Consider the following 15463-nt stretch of genomic DNA (forward strand, 5'->3'; position numbering starts at 1 on the left):
AACGTTGATTCTCCCCTCGTGAAGCCCTCGGTGATTAGAGAGGTGCGACATTTTCGCGATGTTATCGGCGAGTTAAGCATCGCTTTTTCGCATTCCGACAAAGCCGGCTTGCCAAAGGTACCCCGTGATGATGGGGGAAAGATACAAATTGGGGTCGAGAGAGTAAAGGTCCAATCAACCTGCAAGAGATCTTATCCACCTAATGGACAGAAGCCACTGCAGGCAAAATCCAGAGTCACTTATTTCGGGATCTTCTCGCGAGCCTTCTAGAATTTTTATAATGCTACAAAAGTCAATGGCGGAGAGTAAAGACAAGAGGAGGAATGCACAAATGGCGCGATGGATAAAAGAAAAGTAAAAGACGGTTAATCTATTCCCGTCCCTTTTCCTTCTCAAACCCTCGTTAATTCGTAAGAAGAAATAGAATTCGTCGATGAACACAATGGCTCCACGAACGAAACGGTGACTCGTCGAAACTCCTGTCGACGGATATTTCAGCCGTCTAATAGAGGCGTGGAATAATTTAATTAGGTGCCTCGTTGCCCGTGGCGCGATACCTTCTCGAATCTCATCGCCAAACTCAGAGGATCGCTGACCACTTGTATGAAGTACAATTCCATTCGGTGCTACTAATCCTAGTCGAAAGGTTTCCTTTCTACCTGTGGCAGGTGTGAAACGTAATCTTTCTGACTAGCCGATTTTCAGCAGAACGCAAGAGAATCCGGGTCAGTCGGTGGTGTTCATTTTTTAAGAAAAAAAAAATACCACAGGTGAAATCCTCTCGGTCCTTTATAGATTTACTCACGCCCCCGGATCCTTGTTTACGTGGCCGTAACCATCCGTCGCTAAACATTTATCGTCTCCGTGAACAAAACCTCGATAACGTTATTATTACCATTACGCCGTACCCGAGGCGTTCCCTAAGTGCTTTTCGCTCTGAAGTATCGAAAGTGCTTTTTAAGATGAGATCGCGCCTGGATCGAGAAGCATCTCCCGTTGCATCCGGGATCGTCCGAAGCGGTAATGTTGCAACCGTAAATTGATGGACGTTCACCGGGCACAGTAATTGAAACTCTCCAACTTAGCAAATGAAATCTCGGGCCCCGGTGATTGGTATTATTATTATACCCCGGACAAACGTTATCGCGAGATTACAAGTCTGGCGGGTGGGTAACTTTATGGAAACGCGCCGGTGAAATTCTGCCGTCGGTGGACCGCGCATATGTAATTGCGCGAGTATTTGTTCCTCATTATGCATGGCCCCTCTTCCTCTGCGCTCGCGCTTAATAAAGGCGTATTCTATAAGGCGATGGTTGGTCCGAGCGGATCGTAAAGCTGGCACCAGCCGTAATCCCTCGTCGCCGGCTATTGCCGGTCATTCACGAGGTGCTAAGAGAAGTCAACGTCTCGTGGCTATTTCACGTTTGCCCGTGATTTACAGCGTTGCATTCACGGATCCAGTCGAGCCAGATGGTATTGATAGAGAGCGGAAAGTTCGTACCATCTTCGAGTTCCAAAGTCTTTTTCCCTATCCCCCATCGAGCACGACGGAATTCCACTTTCAACTCGCGCGGTCTGATCTTTTATAGGGCGAGAGAGAGAGGATCGATGCCGCTGGACTCTCGTAAATTGTACGCAGGCTGGCGCGTATTGTGTCCGGTGATTTACCGGTGCAAGTCCATTAGTCGTAAAGCAATGCTCCTCTCGCCATTGCTAGATGACGGACGATAAGACAAACTGCGTTTCCAGCGAGTATAATACCAGGGCAGAGCGGAGGCTGCGCGAACCGCGGCGATCTCTGGTCCCAGCAACGTGCTTCCACCAACTTCCCTTTCATCGACAGTCGGAGCTTGCTCTCTTTCTCGTCGGATCTCCGTTCCACTCGCAGACGTAATTTACGATCTTGGCCTCGTCATTACGAGCCGAATGCCCCCGACCTTCGTTACCGCTCCCGGGAGAGGCAAGGGTAAAACAGATGAACTTCCCTGCCTGGTAATGCGCATTATACCCCTCTCTGTAATGAGCCATTGTCGACTACGAACCGCCGAAAGATTCCGATCCTCTGCTCATTTCCGATCGAACTGTCCTTCCATTCCTCGATGAGTTCCATGCCTGAGCAAATATAAAAAATGACTAGTTTGAGCTAATAGCTGGACGTGTGTCTCATTAGGGAATGATATACGAAGCTTCGGAGTTGAAAAGGAACTTGTCCTCGAAGAATGTTCATTGGATGCTGAATGGGTACAGTGGACTTGTAAAAGAAACCTTCGCAATTCCCGCTAATAGAGACAGCGTGGCTAAAAAAAAACACCCTGACATTCTCGAGGGGAGAATTACCAACGTAGAGGATTATATACACTCTTATTCGACAATTTCTTGCGTAAAAGGGGATTTTAATTGAGCCCCGGCCTCTTTCGTCGGCCAGGGGCAGTGCGCAATGAAAATTTACAACGCCCCGTTTGTTTGCCATTTCGAGCCACCGGTGTCTATAATTATCCTCTACAGGAGGAGGGGGTAAGACGTTGATTTTAATGATAGTTCGCGATAGACCATTTCGTCGCGGGATTTAAGCACATTTTACAACATGACGCGGCAAGAAAACGCCCGAGTTCTTTCCACTTGTCCGCCAAACCCTTGTGCACGGCGACCATCCGTACGATGGTGCAGATTCAACCGTGCGTACGCGCCGGTAGACTCGATACAAGATCCTCATTACCCTCGGTAGAACTCTATTTTTGTACGACAAATAATGGTGATTACCCACGGCCTGAGCGATTAAAGACGCAAATGAGGCAGGATCGAGGGCGAGCTTCCCGAGTGTTGCGAGGGCAAGCCGCGGCGAGATCGCGGCCACGGAAAAACTGGACGACAGAGGAGGCCCGTCATGTACGCGTTAATAATTGCCGCCTCAGAAGAAACCTAACGAGTCGGGTATTAACGTACTCGTTGCACGCGCGTACAGAGGATGCCCGCGATTTTATGGGATTCTGCACGCACCGCGAAATCGCGGCCGACGCCGCGATGGAACGGAGCGTGGTCGCGATATCAGCCAACATAACACGAAATACACGAATGCCGGTGATCGTGGGCGGTCCTCTACATAATAAGACTATGATAGACCATGTCCCGGCAAATGAGCGACAGAGATCTATTCGCGGGCGTTATACATCCTTCCTGTGCGCGGCTAATTATACGATTTGCGTCGCGGCCATAGGGAAACAATGACTGCCACGAAACCACGGTTTTATTATTCAGAGAGGATACTCGTTTACGTGTATCTGCTGGCGGAGTATCGCGAACCTCTGATATTAATTGGATACTCTCGGCGCGCACTTGCAGGAAATGCTGTCGAATCGGGCCCGCCATACTTTTTTGCGCCAACAGTCGCGAGTATCTTTATCTTTTTGCGCGAGATCGTTCGCCGCCGCGGTACGTTTGAATGCATTGAAATCGGTGTCTCAGAGATCGCCAGTGGAAATGGTAATAGCAATAGTAGCATTGAATCGAGGCTGGCGAGTACGCTTCGCAGGGACCCTTTGTGATTCTGTATTTCCGTGACAAGAGTACGGTCTTGCCGTCATTGTGGCGGATTTCCTCGGTTTCCTTCTTTGAAAAGAATCGTAACAGGGTCGCAACACAGGGCTCCGACTCGCCGGTATAATGAAATTGTAAGGGTACGTCGGGAAAGCCGTCTTCGTGGGCGTGTTAAATTTTTATCCCGCGGGAAGTATATATCACCTTACGACGCAGCGGGAATTGTCCTAAATCGAACAGATTTCACGGCAAATTTTTAACTGGTTTCCCGATTGTGCCACGAACGCGCAGCCGCCCACATCGAAATCGTCCGGGTTGCAAGAACGAATCGCTTTCTACGACTATTAACGTTACACGTGGCTTCCTCGAGACACCATCTGTCGATTGGAACGATGGCGAGTGCTACGATGGTTTGGAAAACAACGTGCCTATTTCGCGATTCGATCAGATACTATTGTATCGTCCCCGATGATTGTAGTCATTACACTCCCCATTCAACGCATTAGAATTTCTGCTGTTATAAACCGACTATATTTTCTATATCGTATACAAACTTCTATAGGGGCTTAGATGAGGTGTATGTGTAAATGTACTCAGCCCAAAGCGATACAGATATTGGGCTCTATGTAGGTACAGCATGAATTTGTTTTTACTTCAGGGCAATTCATTCACAGAACTATGGAGTGTTCCTCGAATCGAGCGCAAACTTCAAAGACGGCTAGGTGTCCTTACAGGAGCCGGAAGTCTCCTGAAAATCGAGCGCACGCTTTCTCGTTTGGCTCTTCCTGTCACTCGAGACCCTTTTACTAGCACCCTAAAAACCCGCTCCTCCCTCCGTGGCACGCTAATAGGTGATTCTTTATCTAATGGGGTGGCTGCCGTTGGGCATTCGTTATTCTTCTTTCGGGGCTCATTGTTGGATGGGAGCGTTTATTATTTAGCAACAGGACCATCGGCCTCGGTGGGCGTCGTCGGCCATGCCCATCGCACACGTCCCGATATTCTTGCGCAGAAGTTGACGGTCCATGTGTTCTACACTGCACCGTCAACCACGTGCATCCTCGCACATGCACGCGTATGCGTGTCACTGCCAGAGGAACATCGATCGTAGCGCAAATGCAATTAGTGAAAACTGAATAGTTTCATGGCAAACTATCAGTGCGTCGTGGATCCACGCGAAGCTTCATTCGCCCGGGGACAAATTAATAGATATTTCTATGCGCACACTTCTGTCCCACACACCGACACGCGTGTACAAACGATTCCACGAGCGACACACAAGACGCGTGCAGACCGCGAGTGCAGCTGCAACTCTCACGCCCCCGACACACCCCTAAGGATGCAGGGGGTAGCACGCGTTTTTGAGTAACGGTGCATTCACGTCAACGCGTGCACTTCTGTCACTGCCTCGATTTCAATACAGACGGGACACGTACGCATCACTTTTGAATTCCAAGCACAGACTGATCGAAAATTTCATAAACACGAGTATGCCCGAGGCGAGAACTGGAAACTCGAGATCCCTGATTCGGCTATGGCGAAAACGGAAACAAAGTCACTTATCGGTGAAATAGCCTGGGTGTTCGAATGTACAGATAGCAAACAATTTAGTCGATTCTGTTTACCTGAGCATCTTTCAACCCCTACCACCTCGTGTCCCCGTATGTTATTGTTTTTATCAATGGAGGATACACCGAACGGTTTACATATTCATCTCGACTATTTACCTACATTAGACCCTCTAAAACAAACTCCGCTTTGCTTCAGTGACAAGGGAAACAGTCAGGGTTGATCAATTTCGTGGTTTTCTACTAAGAATCAGTGTCCGGCCAACGCATGACTTCTGTGGTACCATAAGATGGTTAATTAGCGAACCATAGGGAGTGCTGCATCGGTAAGGATTGCTGGAAGACAATCCTATCGCCATTGACAATGGTAATGGTTTTCTAGGCGATGACGTCAGTCTGTTCTATCCACCACTCTGTTAGATTATGAATGGGAGGGGAGCCCTAAGGGTCCGCCTTTCGAGTAAACTGCTACAACTACCAATATCGGAACAAGCACTACCACCTCCACCGGTGCCGTCGCTGCCACCCCCGGGGGCAGTAATCTCGCATGGAGATCCGGCTTAAACGATAGGCCCTGTTTCCAGCGCCGCCCTCGTACGCGAGACTCTTAATTTCCAAGCAAAACGAGTATACCGCAGCCACCACCCGGTCGCTTGGTTTCCACGAAAATACTTTGCGTCCAGTTCCTTCGTCGCCGTTTACCAAAAGAACCGCTCGATGCCATGTTATTATACGTGGCTTGGATATTTCCATATCGCGCGACTAGGCGAGGTTAATGCTACCATCAGAGCCGAGCCAACCCCTTTCGCGAAGATGGCGCGCTATTAAAGAGATTCCCTTCTTCTTCCTCCCTTTTTCAGAGAACGATCTCCTCTGGTCTTAGGACCATCCTCCTCGAGTACACCCATCGTGTGCTTTGCTTCTTAATGTACTGCTTAATCGTCGATCTCGCGAGCATACATTCCAGATGCTTAATCCCTGGGCACGCGGTATGCGATACAACCGCGCACCCCTCTTCTTCGGTAATTACTTGGGCACAGGGGTGTAGAAAGTATGCGCAGAAGTGGGAATGGGTCGGAATGTGTCGCAAGCGAGGAATGAAACGGGGCATCTGTTTTGCCGAGGTGAAGCACGAAACTAAGACTAAGATCGGGCGAAGGAAAGGCAGAAAGGGAGGCAGAAAAGTAGACGGTCTCGATGGGTTGATGTAGCCTGGAGGAATATAAAACGAGGAGAGATATCATCGCGCCGGTGAGTCGGAATAAAACTATAAACCGGAGGAAACAATTACCCTGACTGCTCGGTAGAAGATGCGGCTAATGATAAGTGGTTGGCTGCTCTCGAAGCCTTCCACAGTCCCCGCGTTGCCTTCGGTCGTCTCAGCGCCATTTTCGCCGCGCGGATAGAAACCTTTTTCATCCTTCATTCCTTCCTCCTCTCTCTTTTTTTTTTTTTTTGATTCTCGTAATCGTTGCGCAAGATCACTGAAACTACGCGACCAATTATGGCCCCAGTACGTCCGGATGACTATTCCGCCGAAAGCCACCGACGATTTTTCCGCCCTGTACGCGTCGATCGCGGACCGATGCCAGTTATAGTCATTTTCCAGATTATACCGGTCGGTGACACGTACCTGGCCACGGGAAAAGTAAGTACAAGGCGGCTGCATGAAAAATTCATGCCCACATCCGAGATGGAAAGTAATTTTCGAACCGCGACTAAGTTGTAAAACGGCATTATCCGCAATTATATCGATCACGATACGCTGCAGGGTTTACGATTAGATAGTCAACTGCCGCGGAGGTGATCCACTTCATCCACACGATTTTGCAATTCATGCAACGATTCACTCGGAGGTGGATCATTTACGTGGAAACTTGTTTAGTCGCATTGCTGTGCCTTAGTCTCTCGATTGATCGCGCCAACTGCCCAAAGGAAGGAAGTTGACGCGAGAAACGGGAGAAGCACGGTGGTTAGGGAACACGAGCAAAGCGAATTTCGTATTTCAATTTCCTCGGCTGGACGAGTAAGAGTGCATCCTCTAAAGAGACTCTCGGCCAAGCTTTGCACACGGTCGTTTTCTTTCGCGTGGCGAAGATCACAGTGTTCACAGAAGGCATCTAATTGCCAACCTCTCGCATCTCGCGCTCCCCCATAAACTTAACGACCGCCTTAACGGTTGGCCCTGCCGGTATGCTAAAGAGCGTTTCTTCGGCTATTTCGCGAAGTACCCTGTTAAAGACTCCGATGGGCCGTGGCAACGTTTAAACGGCGCAAAAGACCGCGTTTCTACGCGAAGACGCTCGTTCATTTCGACTATCTGCGAGCGTAAAATTGTCAAATTGATACGTAACGCACTCGTTTGCGAAGCGACTTCTCGTTTAACTCGAGGATCACCAAAAACGATCTCTCTTCAATTCTGATTTCGAGGCGTAAAGTGTGTAGGGGTAGCAAACACAAGGGTCGAGATATTATAGAGTGTCAAAGGTAGAGCAGATTCTATCCCAGTTCTGGTTGCTTTATACACCCTAAAAGTTCATTCGCTAAAACCGGAAGGCACCCTGTACATGCCGACAGTCTGCTGCGTGTCCCGACGATGCTGACGTTACCCGATTTTTGCATCGGTTTGCATGATTCTGATTGGAGTGATTGAGAAAAAGTGTAGGGTTTGGCGGGGTGCAGACGGCGGAGGGTCCGTGATTGGTGGGACATTAGTGTAATGAGAGTCTTGAGTTAAGGGGTAAAACGTGGTAGCAGCTACCGCGCGGCGTGTATCCGCCATGATTAGAGCCTCGGCTGCATTTTCGCCGATATCGTGAGTTCGCGAAATCGCTCCTGCAATTTTAATCCGGTCCCGAGACTCTTCCTTCCAAGGGAAAAGGGAATGCCGGTGGAACGATCGATTGGCTAGAAATCGACCCACAGTAAGGAGGATGCCTGACAGAGCCGTGTGTCGAATGGAACCAACTTGCCGATCGACAGGTATACATCTGTGGGATATTCGTACAGCCTCCTATCAGTCCGCGCTGATCACAGACACAATCGGGCGACGCAACGTGCGTGAAACGATGAAAACGTTGTAGGACGCTATCGATATGATTTATGACTGGACGTAACGATGCACTTCTGGCCGTCGCAACACGTGCAACGCATTCGCTGCCGTGTCACGTTGACGGAGAGCTTGCAATTTCTGTCCCAATGTGTCCTTTCATGCCTGTTTCGCCGTAAATATTCTACAACGTCCCAACGACGGGACGTTTTCGAGTTCTGATGCATCGCGATCCTGCGACCGCCGAGCGATTCACGCTTGCCGCCGAGGCTCAATACGGCGATCTCTATACACCGGTGCCTCTTGGGTTGCCTGCATTCAGGTGCACATGGGACTAATAAGGTCCTTATCTGACTGCCGCGACTATGTACTTGAACGGTATCGTGTTTCTGTGTGTAAATTATGTGATGGGCTAATGAAACGTTCCAGAAATTTCAACTCGTTATCGTTTTTAATCGCTGTATTAATGAAGGCGAGGGCGATAATACGTTGCAAGTTTCGCAACAATGTTCCTTACTACAAGAAGGCTGCACCTAGGTACAAGAGTGGATGTAAGCTGCAGAGTTACCCTCTAATCATAACTGCGAGTCTGACTGCAGTCCGGATGCGAGGAAGCACGTGTTGTGCCGGTTCCGCCAGCAGGTCGGCCAGTCTCGTCCATGGACATTACGTATTCAGTGGCCAGCGCCATTTTGCCTCGACCATTTTTGCCGATCAAATCTTAATTGTTGGCTGGCGGCTGTCTAAGGAGGCGTGGCCACCGGTTGGTTCAGTTTCTGCCACGCGATGCACGAACGCATTGGTTTTCTTCTTCGTCTTCTTCTTCTTCTTCTTCTGCTTCTACTACTACTACCACGGCTTCTCCTTTCTCGTCTTTTTCTTACAGCTCTGCAAGGAGCACGATACATCGCGACTTTCGAGTCGTTTTTGATTCGCTGCTCGATCGCCGGTTAAGCTATGCAACGTGCACTCCAATCATGCCGCGCCATCGAAGCTACATACAAGATCAAAGATCGGTGCTTCATCTACCTTCTCGCGCAACCTCCGCGAAAGGTATGATCGCGTGTAAAAACGGCAAGATTGCAAACGGGTAGGATGCCTATCAATGCTGATGGAGGCATACATGAAACAAAGATGTCCAAGCCCTGACGCGAGACAAGAAGCTTCGGATAAATATCGTCGCTGCAATTAATTCAAACGGTGCAAAACGGCAATTATCGATTATCCAGCGAATGATCTCTGCTGCAGCTTGCCGCACTTTGTAATAAAACTACCCTCATGGGTGGCTGGCGAATGTAATCCTAGTGATACGCCGGTAGGATGAAAGGCGGGAGCTAAGTCCACCGGATTTCTGGACTGTAAAGTTACGCCATTAGACGCGGCGTGTTAATTTCAATCAAATCACTTTGTTGCGCAGCGACAGTTAAAGGCGTGTCGAAAATCGAATTCCCTCTGTTTGTCTCAGTAATTAATCTGCGCCCATGTCCGCAGATAATCGTAGATTTACGCGGCGTTACATTTGGAAATTACAATGGCGTGGCGCTATTAATACGCATTAATTAACAACGGATAATCTTGACAAACTATTAACGTTCAAACGATCACGAAGGTGTGGGACGTAATTAATGTTTCGTGTGTTACGTTAATACGCCCCGTGAATTGAAACGTCCGCGGAAAGTGGTTGCCCGCAGCGAGCTGTTACTGAAAAACCAGCCGGCCAAATTATAAAATATATTAATCTGAAGTGGCGCGCGTGTCCACCGTACACCGGGCAATTATCGTGAAATTAATATTATTGCGCGAGGTGTAATCAGATCGGCATACGGCGGAGCTGTGCGCACTGCTGCTAACCTTCACGTCGTAATGACACGTATTACTCTGATTGGTAACAATTGGTAACAATTGACGGGCGGAACCGAGCCACGGAGGTTCCGCTACTTTGCCCGCGTTGTTTACGACCAGAACTTCGAAACGTTACACCTTAATTGCGCGGCTACATGCTCGAGGAATTATCAAGGCTTCTTTACGTCCCTACGCAATTAGTCATTAGAGACGTACCGCGGTCTATCCCGACACGCTGCTACAATCTGGTTCATCCTGAATGCATGCAATTTCAAGCTTTCAAAGAATAGGGGAGCTGCGACTCTCGTATTAACATCCTCGAGCTGATCTCCACTCACTGCGCTTCGCAGTTCCTTCTTCTTCGAAAATATGAAGGAACAGCTTCTTTCCAATCGAAATAACGACGAAGAGATGTCAATCATTGAAGAAGATCAAGAGCACTGATATTTCATCCAACTCCCACGCTAACTATTCTCAGTTGCTTCAAGATTTTGAAGACAGAGGGAGGCCAAGGAGCCCTGGCACCCTCCAAAGAAAAAGGAAAAAGGAGATTAATGTAACCACAACTGAAGTAATTTAGGAGCTTTGTAAAAATCTGGATTTTATTCTTTAAATACATTTTTATAATCACCTAACATTTTTTTTTTAATTTGCATTAAAAATATTTTTGTCCGTTCAACTCGGCTCCTCCAAAATTAAATCCTGAGTGCGCCACTGCTCAACATGCTCCCTTATATGGATATACAGGAGAGGAAAGGAAGTACAAAGGTATAATGTTTCTAAACGATGGACCAACAGCTGAGGAAAGAGAACGGTCATCCTATAATCCTTCATTTGCCTCGTAAACGCACGAAACAGCGGATGTAACGTAGAAACAGCATCAGATTTTATGAGCGCGTAATGCAGACAATGGACCATTTCTAGCCGTGTATCCAACTCGTCGGGAAGTCATTACAAGGTCGTTATGTCCTAACGATTCCACCAGTTCCTTCTTCAATTCCTTAACTCGCCCTAGCAGGCACTAAACTTGCACCTTCATACCGGCTTATTGATTCCATCGATACACGTAACTGTACTGGTTAACAATCCCTGCTCCATTATCCGCGTTAGTCCCAAGATCCGTAATAAAATTTTCACCGTTGCTTTCCCTCGCTTCTAGATCGAACAGAAGGTACCTATATTGAAGTCCATGTTAATTGCCAGCCTGGTGGAGAACTTTTCTAATTCCAAACGGGCTGAATATAGGGTTATCAATTAGCGCCGATTAAGTCATCTCCAACGATGATTGCAGTGCGTGCATCTCGGCAAAAACACAAATAAACATTTCATGCGCCGTCTAATTGGCCCACACTCGATAGTCCAGATGTTAGTTGCTCGTAAAGCCGAGTCCCGCGAGTTTGCTCATTAAACAATCGTTTCTACATTGATTATCCGCGGATGCCAGCTCCGGTCTTATTTCTTCTACCCTGTTATTCGGCGCTCCATTTACGATCCGTCTTCTATTTCTTTTTCGTAGCTACAAAACCACACGGCGGATTCGAAAACACCGCTTGCAATTGCCTTCTAAGCAAACGAGAGCCCCCGAGGAGGTGTGTAATATCTAGGCAAAAAGTTAATGCGCTTTCTTTGTTGGCTCAGCTTTCTACCTTGATCGTTACGACAAATGGAAGGTTACTTTTTGTTCGGTAACTAACACGTTCTAGCAATTATTTTCCTTAGATTTACATATCTGGAGGCACGAATCGATGTGAAATAAATTCGAACATAAGTTTGTTACGCAAGGATTAGAGAATGTAGAGAAACCCACGTTGCTGCATGGACGAGGCCCGTCAATGGCGCCGTACACAAATAAATCTCGATGTAACGAACGGCGCGTCGGCGTTTCGCTGGAATTAGTAACGCAATCCTTCAATTCAGCGCATATCTAATCTGCCGAAATTCCTATAATTCGTCGGCCGTTAATATGCTTTTCATCGAAATTGTCGGGCAATAAGAAGACGACAAGGGGAATCGACCGTGCACGCCGCGCTGGCAAGATGCTCCAGTGCACCAGTGACGTCAGCGAGTTTGCGGTCTCCAAATTACAATATCACGAAAACGACCGACTTGAGATGGACCTATGGACCGAGGGGGTGCAGAGGAAAGGTCCTTTCCGCCGGCCGTGCGCTCGTCGAATAATAGCCTTTTGATTATATGCATTATATGGGCCGAGATTGATACGGTTCGTAATAAAATAATTGAAATAATCACACGCCACAACGACGACTTCACGTTAGAAATCTGTTGACTGAAATGCAGTTAACGCAATACCTTAGCAAATGCTTCCTGAGAGTTGCAAGCCTAATGCAAATTTCTTTGCAACTTCTGCGATCGATCATAAGAATACACTTCCTCGAATAAGTCGAGAATATGACGTTGCAGTTGGAAGACCATGAATGCTGACAAGAAAAGGTGCAACTTTTCTCCAGCGCGGTGATTCGATTTTCCTTAGGAACGAAATTAAATAAATTTCCCATTTAGACGAGAAATAGCCGCTCCCTTTCCTGTTCAGATCTCACGGCGCCACCAGGGCAGACATTAGGGCACACACACACGCGCGGACGTGTTCGATTCTTTTTTTTTGTTTCATTCTACGGCAATTTTAATATTATCCTTCGAATTACGGGCCCTCCGGTGATCCACGACGTGCGTTCCCATCACATGCGCACACCATCGAACAGGACTGGAATAATCGCATACAGATTTCGGGGTGGACCACTTTTCTTCGCAAAGATTCGCATTATCAATACGAATCTTCGGTTGCATCGCGAATTACGTGGAGCGAAGAGGTCGTACATCTGTTCCGTTCGAATTGAAGTACAATTTTCACAGCGATAGGGGCGCAATTTGAATTACGAGTGCTTTTCTTGCGACCTCGGAAGGGTTTTAAGTTTGTTTCAAGGCAATGTGCGTATTTACGGTTTCTGCGAAAGCATCGCAATCAGCGCTGCGTGATGGCCCCTTTTTCTACGAGATATTAGCGTTAGTGTTTCATTTTGTAGAGCTATTCCTAGAATTTCAATGAACTCGCTCGTAAATAGACGCTTCTAGGAGATAGAATGATTAGGATTAACTAAAGGCTCATTTTACGCAGATTACAGACTGATGAATACCGAAATGTCAATGTGCATAATTAGTTCACAAATAAATGTCACAGAATTGGTCACTGGTGTAACGAAACATTACAGGTCAAAAGTGGTAAAGACGAATAAAATACACCTAGTGGTAAAACTTATGTCTGACCTCTAGTAAGGTCATCAAAAGCTACATTTCATGAACATGTCTAATCTTCTGACATCAGAAGTTCTGGTTCAATAATTTGAGTGGCCCTAACTGAAAAATTTAATACCACCAAATGCTGTGGTTTCTACTACTTCGACTGTGTGATGGCTTAAGAAAAGCTTCGTTCGTTGAACAACATCATAATCGAATCTTTCCTGAGTATTTTTTATCGAATTTGAAGAGATTCTCTGTCGGTAATGCTGTTGCCTGTTTCCAGCCAGAAGGCCGGTTGAACGTGTGACCTCACAGTGGTGCTGTGTTCCTTTCTGTGCCACGCGTTGTGCAGTGATATTTACTTGGTGAAAGTAGCGAGAATCTACAAGGTATTTGACCAAAATTTACCCGCTGATCACACTGTACAGTGAGTGAAAATGATCTGATTTTCATACATGTTACCGTAACTTTCGTGGAAGTCAGGTAACGTACGTGCATGCAAAACTGACTCGATGCTAGTCCCTCCTGTAGGATGGTACACGCTAGGTTTGCGTACGAGCGAAAAACTCATGCCCCTCACGATAACGTCGGGAGAAATGAAATTCAAAATGATTAAAGATGACTATAAAACTGTTCCATTCCCTGATAAAAGTAAGGTTAAGTTCCAGTGTGCATCTTGCTCGTGGTTCCAGAACCAAGTGCTACGTGGCAGCACCGCGCAAGGCCGCACGAGCGTGCAAGCTCCCCCAATAACCATACGCCAGTACTACAAATGCGCGGTCCATTCAAAAGCTTGAAGCCCGTATTCGGTGCTACGTGCAAATAATCGCAAACCTTTGAACTAATTACTCTCCATTTCACGTTAATTGTATCGCATTCCATCGATCAATGGTTCGCGGAGCTTGTTCACTCACAGCAATGGAGGATCTCAAAAGGGGGGAGCGACGGTGATACCGCGGCGCCAAAGAGGCTCTGGAGTAGCATCGCGGGTGGATACTTTCCTCTCCTCCATTATCGTAATTTGCAAATTTCCAGGGGACCGCGATGAAGGCCGACGAGAGGTGCCGCGCTTACGGTTTCGCGTTAAACCGTGCTGGGGAACTCGATAGTTTCGGGGATAGACGGTGAGGGTGAAAGGGAGGAAGGTCGACGATGGTTAGAAGACGGAACAGGGAAAAGGGAAAAAGGGGAAGGGCGACGGAGAGTTGAAAGAGGAGAAAGGGGGGAAGAAGAACCGCGAAGTCGGTGGCGGATTGGCGGCCTGAGGCACGGTTGCAGATTCCCGGCGTGATGCCGGTGATTCGCGGCTTTGGTGCCCAGTAATCGTCGGTCCCCTTGGCCAGCGTATTCCTCCTCCCTCGCATCTTTGCTCGGTGAATCCACCTCGTCCCTTCTTCCTTCTCGAATTCGCTTCTCCGCGCTTTCCTTCACCTCCCGTAGGCGTCTGGTACCTGTTTCGTCCTTTGATATGGCGCGGGCCGTTGTACACCGGAGGACGGGGGGAAGAACGGGGGGCAATCTCGCGGTAAATACAGCAATCGCTTGATGTGCCGTCCGCATTAATATAATTAGTCACCCGGAGCGCTCGAAAGCGTCCCGATGCTCGAGAAGCCGACTCGACTGGACTCCACTCCACTCCACCCCGACTCGACTTGATTCCATTCGAAGCATCGCGAGGCCGGGGGCATTACACGTACACGTGAAACATGGTGGACTCTTAAAGATTCCGAGGGTTGGCGAAACAGGGGCGTGGCTGATCCATGTTGGATCATTTTCATTTCTATCCATGCAAACCGATATCCCTCCTCCGGTGTATCCATACTGGCTTCATTTTTGCATGCCGGTACGTTAGTCCGTGGGCTGTAGACAAAGAGATATCGGTGTCTATGGTCATCCTGGACCAATGACGGTGTGAACACGTGCTGGGTAGTTATCGGATAACAGTGAACCCGTGTTGCAGGATTCGTTTCTACTTGGTATTGAGTTTGTTGGCGTAGATGGAATAACACTGCATCCATATTCTGTCCTAGAATGGCGCCAAAAAAAATCGAGGAGCCCGAACGGAAACCACTTATCGGCCGTGTGGGTACCAATTTAAAAGTTGGCATAGTAGGCATACCGAATGTAGGGAAATCGACGTTCTTCAATGTTCTCACCAAAAGCCAGGCGGCTGCCGAGAACTTCCCCTTCTGCACCATCGATCCCAATGAAAATA

The sequence above is a fragment of the Andrena cerasifolii genome, chromosome 11 (assembly GCF_050908995.1).
Source record: "Andrena cerasifolii isolate SP2316 chromosome 11, iyAndCera1_principal, whole genome shotgun sequence".
Taxonomy (NCBI): domain Eukaryota; kingdom Metazoa; phylum Arthropoda; class Insecta; order Hymenoptera; family Andrenidae; genus Andrena; species Andrena cerasifolii.